At 40.1% G+C, this 21415-nt stretch overlaps 1 long non-coding RNA gene across 1 annotated transcript in view; it reads left to right on the plus strand.

The window, feature by feature from the left end:
* Positions 1-11582: 11582 nt before the first annotated feature.
* LOC113996417 overlaps positions 11583-21415 on the plus strand; it is a 43577-nt gene continuing 33744 nt past the window's right edge. Inside the window, exons 1-2 of the long non-coding RNA XR_003543765.2 lie at positions 11583-11728; positions 11907-12002. This is a non-coding gene — a long non-coding RNA (uncharacterized LOC113996417). The remainder of the gene's footprint in view (positions 11729-11906; positions 12003-21415) is intronic.

Raw genomic sequence — 21415 nt, forward strand, 5'->3', positions numbered from 1 at the left:
ATGCAAAATAATATTCTTCAGTTATAGAAGTTGTTGCTTTATTGAGAATTTCACTACCTGATACCTAACATCATGGAGGTGTCCCATCCACCTTGGGACAGAGAGCCCTTGTGGAGTGGCCCTTGCTATTGAGGTGAGCCCTGGGAATTCCGCTAATTACCAAATGGGATTTCTAATTAATTCTTATCATGTTGTTATATTTGTTCAAATAGGCTTCTGTAGGATGTTAGCTAGTTTTGAAATTTAGTGGGCAGCAGAGACTCCTCTGACCACAGAGCTGACGTGTCCTCCACACTCCTTATGCACCTTTGAAGGGTTATTTTTCATTGTAGTTCCAGCCAGAATGGGAAAATGATGCTATTATGCCTTAGATATCAGAAGAGTCAAAGAGCTCTTATCTTCTTCTCTTATCCACACATTGGAAATTCATGGCTTGTATTTCTGGAAGCTTTGCAACTCGTTTCTGTGATCACAGAAGTAGGATCATTGAAAGATGAGGGAGAGTGTTAATAACTGGATGTTACCTGGTTTGCAGGAGGTAGAGGTCTATCTCAGCTGAAGGCAACCCTGTGTTACATTCAGTGTTCACATGGGAGAGAGAGCAAATCCAGAAGAAACTGGTTGTTTTGCAGCTAAATAGCTGTCCTGGTTTGGGCTGGGGTACAGTTAATTTCCTTCCCAGTGGCTGGTGTGGGACTGTGTTTTGGATTTGTGCTGAACACAGGGTTGATAATGCAGAGATGGTTTTTTAACTGCTGAGGCCTTTCCTGCCACGCTGGGGAGGGGGCTGGGTGTGCTTGGGAAGCTGGTAGGGGGCACAACCAGGGCAGGAGATCCAAACTGGATATTGCAGACCATATGGCATCATGCTCATTATACAGACTGAGGAGAAGAAGGAGGAAAGGGGGAGATGTTTGGAGTGATGGTATTTGTCTTCCCAAGTAACTGTTTTGTGGGATGGGACTTGCTCTCCTGGAGATGACTGAACACCTGCCCAGTCATGGGAAGCAATGAATTAATTCCTTGTTTTGCTGTGCTTGTGTGCACAGCTTTTGTTTCATCTATTAAACTGTCTTTATCTCAACCCAGGAGTTTTCTGGCTTTTATTCTTCTGATTCTCTCCCTGATCCTACTGGTGGGGGAGCGAGCGAGCGACTGTGAAGGGCTTGGCTGCTGGCTGGGGTTAAACCATGGGACTAGCTCCAGTCAGAGAGCAGCCAGTTTTCCCATCCTTTCCCTTTGCTTTATAACTAAATATACAAGAAACAAATAAGTATTAGTCGTCCTTTTAAAAGGAGTGAAGATAATCCTCTAGTATGGGCCACACGTCTACATAATCTATTGCATTTTGAAGCCAAACATTGTGTTGATTTCCCAGCCTTTCAGTTGTCCTTTATCCTGGTAAGGTGATGGGCAGACCAGTGAGTGAGCACTGTGGGTTTTTTCATCTGTCCTACAACACAACATGCCTTCAGCCATGGCCTGGCAGCCATGAAGCTACCTAAACCAATTTTCTAAGTCTGTGAAGGAAACTCTATATCCTGTTCAGTCTCGATATTTATTGTCCACAGAATAAATGTACTCTTAAAAAAAATTAACTCTCTCGATATTTTGCTCTATTTTACAGTGTTGGCATTCTTTCAGACAAAGTGTGAGTGCAGAGATGAATTCATGTGGTTTGCACAAGAAAGTGGTTTATCTATTTTTGCTTGCTAAAGCCCTGAGAAAGTTTATCTGTCATTATGAAATCTGAAGGAAAACAGAGGATTTGGGTATTACTGCTTGATGTTTTCTGCAATCAATACATTTTCAAGGCATTTTACAGCATTGATATTTTGTTAAGCAAACACATCTGTTTCCAGATATGGGTTGCTCAGTTTGTCCAGGATGTCTCAGCATTTCTTTCAGCCATCAACTCCCACACCCGATCCTGTATTTATCCAATTTAAGAGCGTCTTTTCCTTTGGTGGTTCTTTATGTTTTTGTACTTGCCACCTACTGTTTCATCCACAAACTAGATCAATTTATTTTCCTGACTCGACACCATAGGCATAACAAGTCTCTCTGAACTGTCACAGTTCACATGTAAAATGGCCTTTTAAAGGTGTATTATGACTGTTGTGAATCTCTCTAGTCCCACTCCTACAGCAGAACAGAGTGTTTCAGTACAGGGCTCATCTGGGGAACTCTTCATGGGATTTTTGCAGTACTCAGGAGGATGATGGGATAAAGTCCCTGTAACGAAGGCAAACTTGACAACTTGCAGTTTTCTAGAATTCAGACAAATGTAATGGTTTCTGAAGCTGCTGTGCCACCTTCTTTCCCTGCAGTTGTGAGGGTGCTGTTCTGTTGGGGTTGTGCAGAAGTCCTGAAGGGAAGGGAGGCACAAGAGAGGGCAACAGAAATGCGTGAGAGAGAACAGTAAGGTAGAGGCAAGGGAACTGAGGAGGATGTCTCAGTTGCTCTGGAGTTAATGTGCTGGAGCTAGGAAGATGATCCTAATCTAGTTAATTATTAGTAGCTAAAAAATACATCATTCATCCAGGCAAAATCTTCCTGAAATGCTGCTGCTTTCATCTCCTACTACCTGTTATTGTAGATGGCACTCCCCTATTTTTCCAACCACTCTTGCCTCCAGCATGGTCATTATTTTTTCAGCTTTCTCCTCTTGTAAGCATGGAAAAATGGGGCACTGCTATTTTGCTGGAACTGTACCTTTTTCTTTCATCAAAACTCAGCTGTGTTCTCAACTTTTTGTGCTTCAACTTCTGTAGGACTCTTTAATACATTCTCTTTCTTGCCATAGGAACATCATCATCTTGACTCCAACCCCTGCACAGAATCACAGGGTGGTTGGGGTCAGGAGGAACCTTTAAAGAACACCTAAATTCCACCCCTTGCCATGGGCAGGGACACCTTCCACCAGACCAGGTTGCTCCAAGCCCTGTCCAACCTGACTTTTGTCTTCTCCCATTCACGAGATATACACTTGAAGCTTTAAGAGCAATTTCTCTTTACACAAAGTTCTCTTTGTAAAGCCCACTTTTTGCTTTAGTTTCCCCCTTGTTCACAGGATTCCTCAGCCACTTCACCCATAAATATCTTTTTACTTTTTTCCATGTCAATCCTTGTGTATAAGGGAAAAATCAGTCTAATAGAGCTGTCCACCCATTTCTGTGCCCTCCCTCTAAATATCCCACATGACTCCTTCTGACTCTCTGCCTGTGAGTCCCTGTTATGTCTGAGTGTGGAGATCAGATGCATTGCCCTTCCTTGCTTTGCTTCTCCAACTACTCCTTTCCTCTTAATTTTCCCTACTGCCACTATTTCTAATGGAAATTCATGCTGGTAACTAAGCCCACAACATGTTCAACACCATTAACTGTGCTTGTCTTTCATCTTGTAGACTGCCAAGAAATTTAGGCTGGAACCTGTGATTAATATGTTGCTGGGGTAGTGGAATGTCCATAATTCTGTGACTGTGGTCAGTGAAAGGGTATTTTCTCTCAATGTGATGAACTTCTAATCATCTGTGAGGGATGGTGATTCTGGGACACCAGGTTGGTTGACTGGAAATGCCTTTGTATTCATTCTTTTGAAGAATAGAAGTGTTGACAGGAGAAGCATTAATACTGTTTTAGTCGGTTTTGTTTGTAGCTTAGAAACTATTCTATTGCAATATATGCATGTCATTCAGTACACAGGATTTTGTTTTAAACTTTTTAAGACATTACAAGTACCTTAAATTGCAAAGAGCAGTAAATCAGGAATATATACTACTCCTGATTCCTAAGTAAATATGCATACTTACTTTAACTATTTTTTTCTTCAGAAAAATTTACATATTAAGTAGCTGGGTTAGGATCAGATCATACCAACACATGCCAGAGAGCTTTCAGCTGAAGATATAGAAGCTGGAATAGTTAATAGTCACTCTTTTCCATCCTTAGGTTTAATTTCTATTAATGTAACACTGCTCTAAAATGTAACTACTAATGAAAATACGTGAAAATCTACTGTCAGAGAATCATAGAATATGCTGAGTTGGAAGGGACCCACAAGGATCATTGAGTCCAACTCCTGGCCCTGCCCAGGCCCATCCCCAAGAGTCACACCCTGTCCCTCAGAGCATTGTCCAAACCCTCCTGGAGCTCTGGTAGCTTTGGTGCTGTGCCCACTGCCCTGGGGAGCCTGGTCAGTGCCCAACCATTCTCTGGGAGAAGAACCTTTCCTTGAGATCCAACCTAAACCTGCCCTGAAGAACTTCAGGCCATTTCCTGGGATTCTGTCACTGATCACTCTATTGTAATATACATAATATATTGTCTTCTATTGCAAATGCAGAGCAAAGTAAAATTTCTCAAGATAAAGGTAGTGAAGAAATTAAAGTTTAAGAACTTAAGCATGGAAACAGGTTTCTCAGGGTTGTGTTCAGTCTGTGTATCACAGAAAAATTGCCTTCAGATAGGGGGCATTTTGTCTTTTCCAAGTAAGTTTGATGCATCGTATGCAGTAGCTTCAAATGGCCACTTCTTTAGATGTTTTGAAATATTCCAGATGCACTTTTGCCAGATAATTTCTGGTCATAATGGCAAGATTCTGTTAATGTTAAAGTCTGTGTGCAATTTAATTATTGAGTAAGTGGACATTATATTTGCGTAATGGCATTACAGCCCCAAACCTTTTGTTTTTTTCTTTACTCTCCATGAAGGTAGGCATTCATTTATGGAAACCATAGAGTGGGAACTTTTGACATCCTGAAGAATTGTGTTCTAGAATCTATATTTTTAATATCATTCCTCAGGTCAGAAGCTGCCATGAGCAAAGAAGAGGAGTGCTACCAGTGCCTGAGGGTCCTTACATTGGCGAGGAATTGATACTGTAAGATGTACCAGATTGTTTGAGCAGGTAAATTACTTCTTGTACAAAGAGAAAGCAAAAAATCATGTGTTTTTCGCCAAATGTAGAATTCCTTCCTACCCCCAGATCAGTGACTCTGAACATGAGAGGTTTTGTAGTGTCAGGGAGCTGTGACCCATATCATGCAGTTCTTTCACTGTTGGTCTAAAATGCCACAGAGAAGGGCAGAAAAAACCAGATTTTACATAGTATGGAAAAGCAAAGGCTTCCTGGCTCACTTTAGTGATATGCTCAATCCATAAAGTGCTCAGAATGTGTCGAGAATAACACAAAAATTTCTGCCTTCTCCAAGAAAGCAGGGGAAAGGAGAGGCCAAAAGGATTTATAGCTCTATCAGTTGTCAGTTTGAAAGATCAGTCCTCATGGACCATAAACAGATGTTTTCTCCTAGAAGTTGGGCTTTCCTCTAGGCAGACTTCTAGGGTATGAGATGCCCAGGAGTATGAGATGTCAGTGTTCAACTTGCAGGTGTGAGTCAGGACCTGTGGGAAAATGGTTTCTTCGTGAGTGACAGATGGCTGTCGAGTGAGGAATGCTCCAGGGCATCAGAAACAGTGCTTAGTGCCTCTACTTTGGCAGCCACATCCTATCTCACTATTTTTTATGTTTCCTTATGCTACTTAATCGTATATTAACTTGTGGTTAACTTGCCAAATTTTGACTTCCAGCTGTTCAATCCTCTGTTTTTATCAACCAGCTTGGAATACTTCTCGACTTGGAGCCCAGCCTTGCCTTTAAAGCAGTGAAAGCAGTGGGGCCAGATACGTGCTGGTCTTCTTCCCATGGTCTTCTGACTTTGAGCTTGCTTGATCCTGGCCGCCTCATGGGGCTTGTTTTCAGCAAAACCTCACTCTTACTTGTACTGTGTCAGGTCAATGTTGTCTTTCTGGCCTCAGCCTTTCTGTGAGGTTCCTATTTTTGAACTGCCCAAGAAAGGGTTGGTAACATTTAGCATCACTGCTCAGCAGATTGGTAGGAGTGAGGGGAGTGGTTGGTCCCTTTGAAACTCAAGAGCTCTGCTTTAAAGGGATCGAGGTCTAGAACTGCTGTCTTACAGCTGCTGTGTCAGATATGCAGATGTTTGGGTTCCAGAGAACATTTCAGTTTATGAAAACAGGCTTCCCATGCCTGCTGTACCCCCATGCAATCTTTACAGTAGCTGCTGCCCTGCAAGAGAAGGTTTCCAGGCAGACATTCCTGTGTTGTCCACCTTCCTTCAGCATCTGCATGTGTCACTTTTTTGCTCATTCCTGGCAAAAATCACAAGATGTCACCACTCCCCATTAAAACCCAGGACCAGCCATTCCCTGCCATCCTCGGCCAGCCCTGACAGACTGGTGTCACTGGTACATGGGCAGGAGGCTGCCTGGAGATTAATTTTTATTCCCAAGCTTTTGGTTGCCAATCACTTCATTTCTCAGTTCTGAAACTAAACACCCCTTCGAACTGTGTGCTTTGCTGGGCTGATGACCTGGCCCACTGACCTCTCCTATTCTTGTATATTTTTACTTTGATTTTCAGCAAGTGTTACTGCCTTTGACCCTCTCTGTCTGCGAGATTAATTCTACTTCAAGTCATTGTTTCTTTGGTGGTAGATTTCTGAATTAACCACTAACTTTGGCATTCCATTTGTAAGACCACATCCACCAATTTTCTATTACAGCACTACCATAGTCACTGTGGTAAAGATTTTTGGGCCTTCTGATGTAACTGTTTTCTTTGTTTTCTTGTTTATTATTCCATTGCCTCATGCTTCTGTTATGTGTGATTCTACAGCCACTTCACAGAACTCAGAAAAAGAACCTAATTAGGTTATCCCTAATTAGGCACAAAAACCCCTCTGTGCTGTGTTTCATATCTTCTTGATATTTCAGCAATGAAACAGAATTTCCATTATTGTAAAACTCTGCGTGTGAATGAGAAAAAAGTCCCTTACTTGTATTCAAAATCCTAGTATTGGGCACCACTTCATGATATTTGGGACAAGGGGGATCAAGTACTATCAAGTCAAGTGAGCTGTTTTCCTAGTATGTGGAAGAATATATTTCACAAAAAAACTCAGTGCGTGAAATGTGCTTCACCAAAATCCTTTTTCTAACAAATGCATGACAGTGCTGATCTTTCTTTAATACTCATTTTTAACTTTTTTTTTTTTTTCAGATTTTTTTCCTTCAGAAAAGAGTTAGAGACTTTACTGTTTACTTAACTTTCTCTGAATACCTTTGAAAAACAGGCAGAATTTTTTTCTATAGTAATTCAGGTCCAAGAACTGACAGCTTTCTGTATTTTCATGAGTTTTCCAATAAAGACTCTCTACTAATAATGTTTTAAACATTTTACATTGCGTTTATGTCATTACAGTTTCCCCCATGGCTAAGCATAAGGCATTTCTTGATCTGCATTTTCTGGGAGGTAAAAGTTTTAACGAAGTTATAGAAGATTCCTCATTGTGACATGTTATAAAATCGGGAGGAAAGGGATAAAGCTGCACACACTTTCCCAGCTTTCCAGGCAGGATGTCCACTTACTCTCATCAGAGAGCTGAATCTGTCCTTCTGTGGGAGTAATCAGAGCATTTGCCTAAGAATATTCCACCCATGGTAAAGCGCCCAAGGAAGTTATCTGTGGCCTCCAGACATCTCAAAGGTAGCACCATTGCTTGCCTCTCTGATTACTTTTGTATTTGTCTCATTATTTATCCCTTATTCGGGGAATATATTAAAATAGAAGTGACTTTCTTTTCTGTAACAGTCAGTCTGATGTGTTATGCATAGAAATTTTAAAATAGATTCTAATTGAGGTACTGAAAAGAAAATTTTCTGCATGTCAGGCACCCTCAATAGCAACCTTCCTTTTTCTCCATGTTGAAAAAGCAACAACAAAAGCAGCTTATAAATGTCTGTATTATCAAAATTGGGCACCTTCAACAGCCTGAGAAGGGCAACTGGAGACATGGAGCACAGCACAACTTCCCTCCACTGCTGCCAGGTGAACAAGCTGCTGTATGTCTGAAAGGACTGCTGAACCTATGGAAATCCCACAGGACTTTCTTCTGTGGCTCCCTGGGAACTGTGCCTACTCGTGGGAAAAGGTTGTCCTGAAATAGTTTGAATTAGGAGCAGAGATTCTTCTCGAATGCAGTAGTCCACCCTCCACAGCTACCCACTGCCCCTTTGAGGAACTTACAACACTGTCTAAATAGCAAACAACTAAATATGCAAGTTTACTTTTTCTTTTTTGAAATCTTAAGGCTGTCCCATTACTTAGCCCATGAAGTTCTGGAAGGTGTAGACTGAGAAGCTGTATTGCATAAAAGAAATTCACTTCTGAGGAGAAAATGCTTCTTTGCTCTGGAAACAGACTCCCCAAGCCAAGAGGATTTTAGGCAGGGTGGACTGCACGAAGACAAGCTGGATACTAACTATTCAGATGAGGTGTTGAAGGAACATTACTTGTCCAGTGGAGGAGGTGGTTGTTAACTTGATTAAAAAAAAAAAAAAATCGTTTCTGTCAGTCTCTGTTCTTCCTCCAGTGCTTAATGGTTTTCCAGGGCTTTCCACCATGCATGTGAGATGTGTAGAGAAGCTGTAGCTTCCCCTGAGCCACTGTGTAGTGTAATAACATTGCCTGGGAACAAGGAGGAACATGTTTTTTCTTTCATCCGGAGATATTCCTGGTGAGAGATGGGTGGGTGGCTCAGGCAGACTGAAAGGTGGCTCAGTGTGACTCCTGTTGTTCCAAAGTAAATCTGTTTTCCATTCCCGTCTCTGCCTTGTATGGATTGCAGAGATCCATTCACATTTAGCAGGGAAGTTTTCACTCAATAAACACTGCAGGAGCATTTCACAGTCTCAGCCTGCCACATGAGGAAGTTCTGTGTCTTTCTTGCTTGAGTTCTACTTCCAGGATGACAGTCTTGTACTGCCCGAGGATGTACCTGTCTAGATGATCATCCCCAGGGGACTGGGAACCTCTTGGGTAACTGGGGGCAGTTTCACTGGGAGCTGTGCTCTTTGTGCCCACATTTGGGCTTTGGTACTTAAGAGTTTTTAAATGTCACAGTGAGCAGTAAGCAGCAGGGAAACCTAATCTTGTTGGGGGACTAAGTGCATGGTACATTATACTGGTGATTTACTCATTCTTTAGGATTGTGTAGACTTGCCTACTTTTGGTGGAAATCCTTGATTTGTTCACGTTGTTCTCAAAGATGTAACCCAAAACTGGTTACTTCTCTGCATTCTTTTGTGTTTAATTCAGTTCATTCGAGATTCTGTCCCCGGAGGGGGCTGGGGGGTGGTGCATGTGTATATGCACACCCATGACTGCAATTTTGGCATGACCTTGGGTTTTGATGACACTAGTGCTGCTATCATAAAGAAATAAAGTAATTCCTCATGTGTGTATTTTGTCATTCCACTGGATGAAATGTATGTATCTTTAGGTGATCTGACCTGAACTGATTGCTCTCTCCTTGAGGAAAAGCACTGGTGTTACCCTGAGGCTGTCTTCTCTTTTCGAAACCTTAATTTCCGCACACTATAGTTTGTCTAAATAGGAGAAACTTTTACATTACCAGTAGGAAATGTGAGTCAGCTTGATTACCACCTGAGGTTATACGTGTATGTGTAAAATGTACCTAGATGGAATACATAACATAAACAGCCTTTTTATTTGTCACCTGCCAAAATGTCAGTGTGCCTGTGTGGTCAGTCCATTAGCGTTAAATGGGAGAATTTTTTCCCTGGGAACCATGTTCTGAAATAACTGATTGGGGTCATTAGTTTGTTTAATTTCATTGCTGCTGGTTTAGCTTACAAAAATGTGGGTGGACTTTCTTTTCTTTTTAACAATGTGCTTCAAGCAATACTGTTTTTCTTTAAGCTAAAAATATTTCTCTATAAAATGTCACATCTAGAATATCACATCTTTTGTTAACCTCTAAGGAAGCCTGAACTTTTGTACTAGAAATGAACAAGGTCACCAGAACAATTTGTTCTTTGTCTACCCTGTTACACATCAACTCTAAGAATTTCCAAAGATCCTCTGGACTGCTGGAAGCCAGCAATACATTCCCAAAAGGACCGAGGGACCAAGGCAGTGCAGTGAAGTCACATTGCCTTTTGCTGGCTATGGTCAGCCCTTTCCCTAGGTTCCATCCCAGTGATTATCCCATCATGGGATTTGATTTTTCTGGCATGACTTGTTTTCAGTAGACCCTGGGGGATTTTTCTGTGGTTTGTTTGGTTTTTTTGTGTGTGTGTTTGTTTTTTTTTTTTTGATGGCCTACTATTTTATAGGTATTTCTCCATTAATTTTCACTTATTTCCATCAAGGTGAGGCTGACTGGTCTGTGGGTTTATTCCTCTAGCTCCTGTGAATGGGCCTTTTTTTTTTTCCTTCGTTTTGATAGAAGGAAGGAGCAGTAAAAGAACTAGCTTAAAGTAAGGCTGGGATTTCTTTCAAATTGAGCTTGATAGTGGGAGAATACATTCTCCTCATTAACATCACCTGGAGACCAAGTAAAGATTTGATGCTGCAGTACAAGCAACAGAACACTGTGGATTTTATAAGTCATGATCATGAGTTTACTGCAGAAGAACATTTGTAGTCTTTTAAATTGGTGTCTATTATATTATATTACATTTTAGGGCACTTTAGGGCACTCTTCAATTACTTCCAAGGTGCCAAACTGAATGTCTACCCTTCTTTCATGAGTTTGTCCTTCTGATTCTTGTCCTTCTGAAACTCGGGTTTCTTGTTTCGTCGGCGGAAAATGATTTGTAGCGTCATGTGGTTTGCACATCATCAGCTTCAGGGGCGGTTTTAGTACGTACTTTCTAGTTTCAGCTTGGGATCACTAGTTTTCGTGGACTGCTAGGCTCTATGGATCTAACAAACTATGATTTATGCAAGCATACTTTGAAATTAATTTGTGAGATTTTCACTGGAATTTAGTCATAAAGGGTGGGGGGGTTTGCTGTGGTAGTGCAATAACTAAATGAAACCATTTTTAGTAGTTTTTGGTATGTAGAATGCACAAAACTGTATTGTTCTTGAATGCAGCAACTCAATAAATATGAGAGAAGACAAAAGATTTCCCCTGTCAATTCTCAAAATACAGACTGTTGTACTTTTTTTCTATGTCAATATTAACTTTCTCTGTGCAAAGCTTCACACAGCACAGGAGAAAGTCTTAGAGAACAAGATCTAAAATACTCCCTGAGACTTCAGGTGTCACAGGGTTGTCCCCTTCCAGAATAAAAAAGCCTTTGCCTTGGTTGTCATTGCTGTAAATTCAGTGGAGACTTGTGGTTGTGCTTGACACCAGTTCAGTATCTTATGGCAAGGTAGGTCTATTCTAAAGGCCATCCACTCTATTTTCAATGCAAATTAATAAAGAATTCTTCTGTATATTAAGAGGAAACCAAAGTGCTGCCTTGTCCCAGCTGTGACTACAAGGCAGGAAAACACAATTGGATGGAGGAGGCTCATTGGCAAGTTACAGGGAGAAGTTGCAGTTCTGGATGTGATAGAAAAATAGGTGAAGTGAGAGAATGAGATATAGATGGGAAGTGGGGAACTTGTTTTCTTTTATTTCTTCCTTTCTGCCTTTCTTCTGGCTGTGTTTAGAGCCTTATGTTGTCTGGTTTCTTTCTCCTAAGGAAGTCAGGAAGGCTGTCCTGGCAGTGAGATGAGGGATGAGGGAGACAGAGGTTGATAATTTGCTGATTGCACCCAGCCCAGGGGGAGAAGCACAGGCAGAAGTGCTGGTTCAGGACTTCCGATACTTCTGGCACTGATTTGGCTGGTTTGTTTCTTTTTTTTTTTTAATAAATCATCTTTTCAGTTCCTATTAGAAAACCAAAAAGCCTGACTTTGAATTAGGCAGATCTCTTTCACTGCTAAAGCCAATAAAGAGAAAGATTTTGTTTAATTCAGAGGTATTCAAATACTTTTGCCAGGTACTTACTGTTTGTGTTTTACAGATATTCATATATTACTGGGACTTGGCTAAAAAGTAAGAACAGATATTACTGCTCCCCTCTACTCCTTCCCAGTATTAAAGAAGAGAAGCTTTGTAGGTATGTATGGTTAACGTGTCTCTCTTTGTCTAGTGTTTTTCCTACTTTACATTAGGTTTGAGAAGCATTTACTTAAAAAGATCAACTGAAATTGGTATGTAAGGCTTGAATATATATATATTTATGCACTATTTCAGTAATGACGAATCACCTGATAACTTTGATTTTAAAATGTACGATGATAACATTTGAAGTTAAATTTGAAGTAGCTACTCCACAAATTATTTCTGTTACTTTGTAATATTATCTTAAGGTCTACTCCTTAAAATGGGTTTCTTTGAATGGATCAGGGTCTTTTTTTCACCTTAATTCCGCTGGTATAGTAGAAATATAATAAGAATTAAGAAGAAGATAATAAGAATCTTGCATTGTATAATACCCTGCTGTACTCAGTAGTGTGTATATTGACCTGAAGCTAATGCTCTCTTCCTTGGTTAGCAGCCTGATTTTTCAGTTAGATATTTAAACACAGGAACCAAAGAGTCAGTCATCCTTGTAATTCACCTTCTTTGGTGCTTAAGAAACAGCAAAGAAAGGATTATCATTATTACAGGCAGAGCACTAGTTTGGCTGTGTTAAAGTTGTGAACTGTTTTTTGTCAAAGGTTGACTGTCTCCTGCATGCTTTAAAATGCATGTTCTTACACAGATTGCCTCACAAATGAATGTATCTCACAGCTATGACGAGAGTCATTAGAAACAGGGATTTTTCTTACTTTATTTTAATCTGGTTGAAAAGAATACTAAGGGAGTCGTTCCTATTACAGAAAGAACATCATATAATTTTTCTCACTGAAAGTCTCCAGTGCTTCCCCTCAATTTGGTCTTATTTCTGTCTGCAAAACTGTGCTGTTAGTAAAGCTGGCATGAGGTAGATGTTTGTTTTTACTGGCAGGGTATACATATCAAAAGGTTTTGCTGCAGAGAAGACTCCAGATGTCCCCTGCTGATCCAAACCAGGTTGGATATTGTACATATTTTCCTTGGAGAGTGAAACTCTCTTCTCTGCCTAAGCAGGGGCGACATAAGGAGCTTTTCTGGTGGAAGTCTGGCATTGCTGCTTCTGCGTGGGAGTGGGAGCTTGTCCTGGGCTTCACTCACATGAAGGCGTCGTTTATAAAGAAAAGTTAATGTGTTTATCACAAACGCTGGAAAAGTTCGAATTCTGCTGGAAAGATTGGGACAGTTTCTGTCTTGCTAGAACACGGTATTCAGCAGTCTTCTTCATTTTGTAATGTCATAAATTCCAGAGAAATGATTCCTAAGCATAATGGAGTCTCAGTCGAATAGCTGTCAGAAAATACCTTAAGAATCATCTTGGGCGTGTGAGAGCTGCTCCCAGGGCACAGTGTGAACTCCTGTTCTAAAGAGAACACATTTCCTTCTTATGTGTCAGAGGTGTCTGTGGCTTTTCTCCATAATGCCATTACCACCCCTCTGTGGCAACAGACTCCTGATTTCATTCTCATCGTGTTCTTTATCTGTAGATTACCATGTGTATGGTCACTAGATAAATGCCTCCCATCCCCTGCTCTCGTTAGGGAATAGAAGTTTCATCCTCAAATCTGATTATCTGCTGAACTAGCTGTGCTCTGGAGCTGATGCTTTGGAAAAAGTATTTTCAAACCTCTTTGGTTTTCCAAATGTGTTACTGATGTATGGGTTATTATCCCATTTAACAATAAAACACGAAGTTTTCAAAGGCAACCAGCATTTTCCCAGGTAACCAACATTTTCCCAGTAACCAGTTTGTTCTTCCAAGTATCCTAATTCTGCAGGTACCTTTGGGTAATGCATTTTTCTTAGTGACAGGTAAATGTTTGTTGCCTTATGTGCTCTGCACCCAGTTCAGGCAACCCACAGGTGAGGATGAGGTTCCAGGTGACTTAAAAAGGACCACACGTCTCCTGTATTTCTAATTATGCTGATGAGTCCACAGAGAATCATTTTGATTGAAGGAGTTAATACTGGATAAAGAAACAGTACATAATACAGACAATCTGGAACCACACAGGTGGTTCACTACACTGTGGTCTGAACAGGCTGGCACTGAGCTTTCAGGAGTCCTTGTTTTATACCCCGTGCCCTACCAAGGTTTGTGGAGTCTTTTTCAACAAATTAAAGATCCGGGTTGTACGTTGACAACAATCCTGGAAAGCACCTATCCTGAACTAGTCTGCCATCGTATCAGACTGATTTTATTTGGGGATTTATTAGGAAGCATAATGGAAACATACTTGAAGACTTGCAAATGGATGAGAAGTTCCGACTGCCATAGCACAGTGCACAGCACAGCTCACCCTGCTCAGTTTGTTGTTGTGGAAGAAAGCAAAAGCAAATAACATATGGATGCAATTTTTACACATTTGTACAAGCCCTTGACAGTCAGATCTGATTTCTTCTAGCAAAGACAAGAAAGAATGTCTCTTGCACCTATCCTGCCTTCGTCTGTAATTGAATTATAATCACCCTCATTGCTCTTGTAGAGGAAAGCAGATGGTAAAATATTACTTCAGAGCGTTTTGGGGAACACAGGATTTTTCTTAAAGGTTATTAGTGCTTCTACTGAAACATTCTAGAGGTGACTTTAAGAATATTCTTAGGATTTCTAATGCTAATACAGAAATAACAGGGAAAGGGTGTTATTATTGCATTTTTATTGCAAACTGGTAAAAAAGGTTAAATCCATTCAAGCTATCACTTAATCAGATGTTCTCTGGTTCACTTTTTCAGGGCAAGGTAGGTCAAAACAGAGTGTTCATAGCTGAATTAAGCCCTGTCACAATAAGAAAATAGGTTTATTTGTGGGAGATTTGATAAGAAGTTAATAGTGGATTTGCTGCTTCTTGCAAGTAAAAGAAATATAGTGCTAATTAATAGATTTTTGTAAAAAAAGTTTTTTCTGGTGCACCAATGGATAAACGTGTGCTGAATAGAAATTTTAACACCAGTGCTGGTACTTGTTAGAGGAATATATTCAAAATAATAACAGGGCTTGCCAAAGAGCAACTTGAGAGGTGATTTTCTGTTTTTGTGCAGCTAATTAGGCACAGAAATGAAGCGATGGTGCCGGGGTTTTCCACATGGCTGACAAACACACAGAAAATTTCAGCCGCTGAAATTGGAAATAAAGACAAATTCAGTAGTTAGCTAAATGTGTTGGGCATAGGGAGATGTTTGGTTGGGGTTTTTTAACTGTCAGGTTTTGCATATTTTGATTTCGCTGAAGCATTGGTAATTTCCTTTGAGCTGGTGAAAAAAGTCAGGATTTGGTGAAGAGAGAAACTGAAGTAGTACAAAAAGTCTTCAGTAGCTGGCAGAGAGCTGCTGAAAAGAGCTACAGTAGTGTTTTGGAAGTGTAAGAACAGTCTGAAGAGGCATAAAATCCTTTGATGGGGTCACTTGTTGACAAAGCTCTTAGGAATGACTAATAAATTGAAGGGGTGAAAAGAAAACAAAACTCTTGTTCTCGATCCTCATTCGTAGAGTTTAGATTTAATCTTATCATTGACTGAGATTTCCACAAACTTAACATTAAAATATAGTAAGCCATCAATTTTTTTTCCTTGCTTCGTTATCGGAACAGCAAAAATCTTATTTCTTGCAGTTTTACCATGTGTAAATTGGAGCATTTGAACAGAGATGGAATCTGGCATAACATACTCATGTGGAACTTTGTCTTGATTTGATAGCATGTCCCCAAACTGGACAAGTAGCACCGTCCAGATTTCAGAATGTTATTTCACAGAATTCCATGGCTTTTCAAATAATAGTTAAAGAATTTTCTCTGTTGTTCACTGGAAGGTAGAGGTGACTGTCATTTTTCCTCCCTTCTCAGAAAATTAATGAAATAATTAATAGAAAATACTGACTATAACATATATATATATATAACCAAGACTAATGACTATATATATAACCAACACTAATTACTATAACTTTTATATATATATATATATATAACCAAGTTCTGGTTAATAAATTCAAAGTAATCATGTTAATTAGCTCATTGACAGTTTGGTCACGGTCAGTTTTAAAATGATTCTATAATACTAGAAAGGAAAACTTATTTTAGGAACTAATCACTTCATTCATGAATTTTATTTCTGTGAAAGTGAGAATTGGAAAACATTCATTAACTGTGAGTCATGGCATAATGCAATCATGCCAGAGTCTGTGGAATCCCTCAAAAGTTGTTGAACAAAGTTGTAAAGTAACTAATTTGTAATTGTGAATTTGAGAGGAGATTAATACAGCATCAGCTACTGTTGAATCTATTTCCATAAACTAGATACCGCTTCTTTTCTCTTGTCCTTTTAAAAGTATTTAAGTAAAAATATGGTTTTATACCTCATAATATTTACCAAATGCTTGCAATTTTTATCTGTATAATTCTTATCTGTATAATTTGTATATCTGTAAGCAGAATTTCCTTTTTTTTCTGTGTTTTTATAAAATACATAGGAGAAAGAATTTACTTGGTAAATGCTATGTATGAGGAAATAAATAAAGGTAAAATTTTAAATTCATATGTCCTGTGGAAGGAAGAAGATTGAAGCAAGGTATGTTTTCCTTACACAGGTCAGAAAAAAAACCAAATGCACGGGAATAGTCAGTGCTGCTTCAATTCAACCTAAAGATAATGAAATGGCAGCAAAAAAGCTACAGTAGGAAGAGAAGAGAATTTGTCATGTTCCTGATGGATTGTGATGTGTAAAATAGAATTGGAGGTGGCAAGGGACTGTCAGGAATTGAAGAAAGCTCTTACAGAGGCCTAAATAATGCTTGGCAAATAAAAGATAATAAGAATCTTGGTAAATGGTCAACTGACCCAAGGTGGTATGTTCTGGGGCTGGTTATAAATGAACTGTGGAAGGGGAATGTGTTTCCATGGTGTTCATGATGTTTTGGTCAACTTGAATAGAAAATGATACAATATTTGTAATCAGGGTAAAAGAAGCAGGGGAAAATAAAGTCTCGTAAAATAGTTTTCTCTGGGGTGAGACTGTTTGTAGAAGGTATTGTTTATAGAGCCAAGGACCACAGATGAATTTTTCTCTGCAGGAACTAAGTTATTCAAGGGCAGATCTAATGCCCATGGCAGCCAGCAGAAGGATGCTTGCTGACTCGAGTGTGCTCTGGAGGAGATTCCCAAAACACTTGGCTTCATATGTCCTGCTTAGGTCAGGTTGACCTCATTTTGCTTGAAACAGAGTCAGGCTTACAGGGGATGAAGAGTGATGGATATTGAGAACAAGCCAGCAAACACTCAGCAGGGGATTTTGGTCTCTTGTGGCTGCTATGAAAGCCAGCCATTGACAGGAACAAAAAATGTAATTTGTTTTTCTAGCACATGCTAAACAAGTGCCAAAATGAGTGATTCACTGTCTTAAATTTTGAATTAACAGAATCTGTCCATTTTGTAAAGCAGCTTATCTAGACTGCAGTTTTGTGACTGAGGATTCTGCAGTGTCCTCCAAGCTTTTGTGATCCTGGTAAGTACTGATGTTAACACTAGTGAATTATATCATTTATATGCTAGAGCAGGCTGCCTCATCCAGAATGTCAGCATGAATAAAATTCCAATTTTTAAAACATGTTCATTGCCTAAATGGCTGTATCTTCTGCGCTGGATCCTCTCTTTGTTCTGCCTTCAGAAATTTACACTCAAAAATCAGGAAAAAGAAAAAATACAGCTGCATCTCTCTGTTTCAAGTCATTGTCACAGCAAGAGATGGATTGTTAATGAGAATGTGGCAAATTCCTATCTCATAGCACCATGTGCATGTTTTTATCTTTGATGTCTCATTTTGAGTTTGAGACAAATTTTGTCCATCCTCCAAGAAGACGGTCAAAAAACATTCCTACCTTAAACAGATGAACAATTCATCTTGACACCTTGAGAGTGTTTGCAAAGTCCAACCTAAAAAACCCAAACGCTTCATTAAATGTGTTTTCTCCACATGTTCATAAGAATGAGGAATTTTGAACTCTTAATGTTCACTTGTTTTCATACATAGCTTTTGAAGGGCGTCTGTAACAGATCACAGCTTTTTTTGCAGAAATTATTTGCTCCAATGTCTTGCTTTGAAGAATTAATATATCCACATTATTTCAAAGGATAACGGTTGATTGATGTGAAAGGATTGTTGCTAATTGTTGAACTGTTCTTGTGGTTTTTTCTGTGTACACAGCAGGGGAGAAGCAAAAAAAGCAGGTGGGGCTGAGGGGTTGCTGTGTTTTGGGTTTACATATGTTCAACTTTCTCATCAACTTCAAACACTTTATGTCTCTTCTGAAGCACTGTTTCACTCTTATCTGTAAGCAACACTAAACGTTCATCTTTTTATCATTTCAGTCTACAACCAAGGTTTTACACAAACAAAAGCAGCACCAGCTGTAGAGATATATATGATTTATCCCTGGCTGCAGTGAGATATATGCATGTATCATATAAAAAGTGATACAGAAGGGATTTTGCAAAACAGTCAATCAAAAAGTGAGGTTTCTAGATGCTCTGTGTTCTAAAAAGAGGTTGTGAGAGTGTTTGTTTTCAAAGAAGGTTCACTTTAATCTTATTTCTTATGTTCTACTCTAGAAGTATCAGTAATGTCAGCTGCTTTTCTCCTCAGTTTTTCTGAAATCCTGCTGAGCTCCTCAGAAGGTGTGCATTACCCTTCCTAATGAAATTGGGGTGACTAGCTTTTGAATGTACACACAAAATGTGCTTTCTCTAAGTGTTCAGACATTGAATTTTTATAGTTATAAGAAAAAAGTAAGGAATAAGTTATGCACAGAACCAAAATATTTTCCTGACTTCTTATCATTCATAAGTGACTTTGTTTAACCTTCTGTGGCCATTTTACAAGCTCCATGACCTCTGTTTTTCTGAGTGTTATGGAAGCTACATGATCTTTGTCCAGGTGCCCAAGAGTCTGCATGAGTCATGCAGGGGTGTAACTGCATTAAAGGTATCAGTCTCGCTGGCAAATCCAAAGGAAAATCATCATGTATTAAGAAATTACTGTTGGAAAAACAGGCTGAGAGGCTCTTCCTTTCTGACTTGGCCGTGCTGATCCTCATGGAGTGAGATGATCATTTCAAGGAACTTGGGGGGACAACCTAATCGTTCCAAAATCTGCCACAGACATTCTCTGCTCACAGTATCGAAAGCCCTGGTGAGATCAACAAAGGTTACATAGAGACCTTTGTTCTGTTCCCTACACTTCTCTTGCAGTTGTCTGAGAACAAATACAATGTCTGTGGTGCTCCTGTTGGCTCGAAAACCACATTGGCTTTCAGGTAGAATTCCTTCTGCTATAACAGGTATTAATCTGTTCAAAAGTATTCTTGCCAGGATTTTGCCAGCAATGGAGAGCAGAGTAATACCACGGTAATTTGAACAGTCTGATTTAATACCTTTCCTCTTATACAAAGTGATGATGACTGCATCACAAAGGTCTGATGGTAGTTCTATTTGCAGAATCTAATGGCAGCTTTATTTGTTCAGTTGCCATTGAGTGACATCCCAGTCCAGGGGAAACCTCTGCCTTTCACAAATGTGCATCGCTGGCCAAGGGGGCAGCAGGTTGAGGGAGTTGGTTCCCCCCCTCTGCTCTGCCCTTGTGAGACCCCCCTGCAGAGCTGCCTCCAGCCCTGAGGTCCTTAGCAAGGAAGGACATGGAGCTGCTGGAGCGAGTCCAGAGGAGGCACCGAGATGCTCCAAGAGCTGGAGCCCCTCTGCTCTGGAGACAGGCTGGGAGAGCTGGGGGGTTCACCTGGAGAAGAGAAGGGTCCAGGGACACCTCAGAGCCCCTTCCAGGGCCTAAAGGGGCTCCAGGAGAGGTGAAAAGGGACTTAGGACAAGGGATGGAAGGACAGGACAAGGGAAAATGGCTTCCCACTGCCACAGGGCAGGGTTAGATGGGATATTGGGAAGGAATTGTTCCTTGGGAGGGTGCTAAGGCCCTGGCCCAGGTTGCCCAGAGAAGCTGTGGCTGCCCCTGGATCCCTGGAAGTGACCAAGGCCAGGTTGGACGGGGCTTGGAGCAACCTGGGCTAGTGGGAGGTGTCCCTGCCCATGGCAGGGGGTGGAACAGGGTGATCCTTAAGGTCCCTTCCAAACCAAACCATTCCTTGATTCTATGATCACTCTTTCAGTTGCAGGTGGCAAAGAGTGTGGGGTTTTTTTTTCTCTCTCCGTGTTGTTGTCACTATAGGAAACTTAGACTACCAGAGGGTATGGACAGCAGTCTGATCTGATTGTACTTCTAGGAAAAGCCACGTTTACAATGAGCAGTTACATAACATCAAAACAAAACTGGAAGAGCTAAAGGATTTCTCTTTTCCAACATCTTTCTGGTGGAAGACAAGGGACACCTGCAAGCAGCAGAGAGCACTGTTTCCAAGCGGGGCCTCGTTTCTTAGCAAACTCCTCTGGGAGCCTCAGAAACAGTGATGATGTCCACTATTTACTCAAGTACAAAAGAAGTTGTAAAATGTTGCGTGTATCATCCTTTCATTCGTAGCCAAAATACTTTTTCTCCTGCTGGTGGCAGTGGTGGGTGAAAAATTCTGACCGAAGAGCAAGATCAGGAAAAACTTCCTAACTTATTTTGTGATTGGAACTGAACTCTCCATCAAATGGACATATTTTGACTACATGGGGATCAGTTTTTTCCTCATAATCCAGTTTGGTGAGATGTTATAAAAGAAGAAAAAAATCAAGAAAAAGTTTAGAACAAGTGCATTTCCTCTAGAAACTCCAGGCCTTTTCCCAGGAATTCAGTTTATATTCTACTTGATTTTCACCATATTGTGTGAAGTGAGCTTAGAAAACATGGGTTGTGTTTTTGTCAATGTCATTTGCACAGTTTTAAGCTTTTTGAAGTGTTGAGAAATAGGTCACTTCCCCAGAATTCAGCAGTTAGTTTTCATGTTACTGGAGCTGAAGGTTAGGAAAAATTTCAAAGCCTCCTTTGTTTTTCTTATTTAAGACATTATTCAACCTTGAAATGAAAACTCAGTCACTAAACTATGCTAAATAGCTCATTTCCCTAGTTTGCTGATAGAGCTAAATGGCCTTTGGAGATATTTATGAAGATGACTTACCTTTCTCTGATACACAACAGTCACACTTCCTCATCCGTGTAATGGGTACAAGAAAAACTCAGGCCGAAGATTTTCACTTTATGGTTTGGTTTTTTTCCAAATAAATTCACAGTTTTAATTTAGGACTTTGACATTTTAGAATGAATAATAAGATTTTTTTTTTTTCCTAAGAATTTCACTATGAAAACGTTATACACACTTGGAGACATCCCTGTAAGCAGGAACACGCCGGGTGTGTTGGATGTGTGTCCCCTCTGTCCCACTGTGGGTGAGAAAAGGGAGGGGTGGCTCGGCTTCCCTGTG

The sequence above is a fragment of the Pipra filicauda genome, unplaced genomic scaffold (genome assembly GCF_003945595.2).
Source record: "Pipra filicauda isolate LSUMZ 115617 unplaced genomic scaffold, ASM394559v2 scaffold371_size1224239_pilon, whole genome shotgun sequence".
Lineage (NCBI taxonomy): Eukaryota > Metazoa > Chordata > Aves > Passeriformes > Pipridae > Pipra > Pipra filicauda.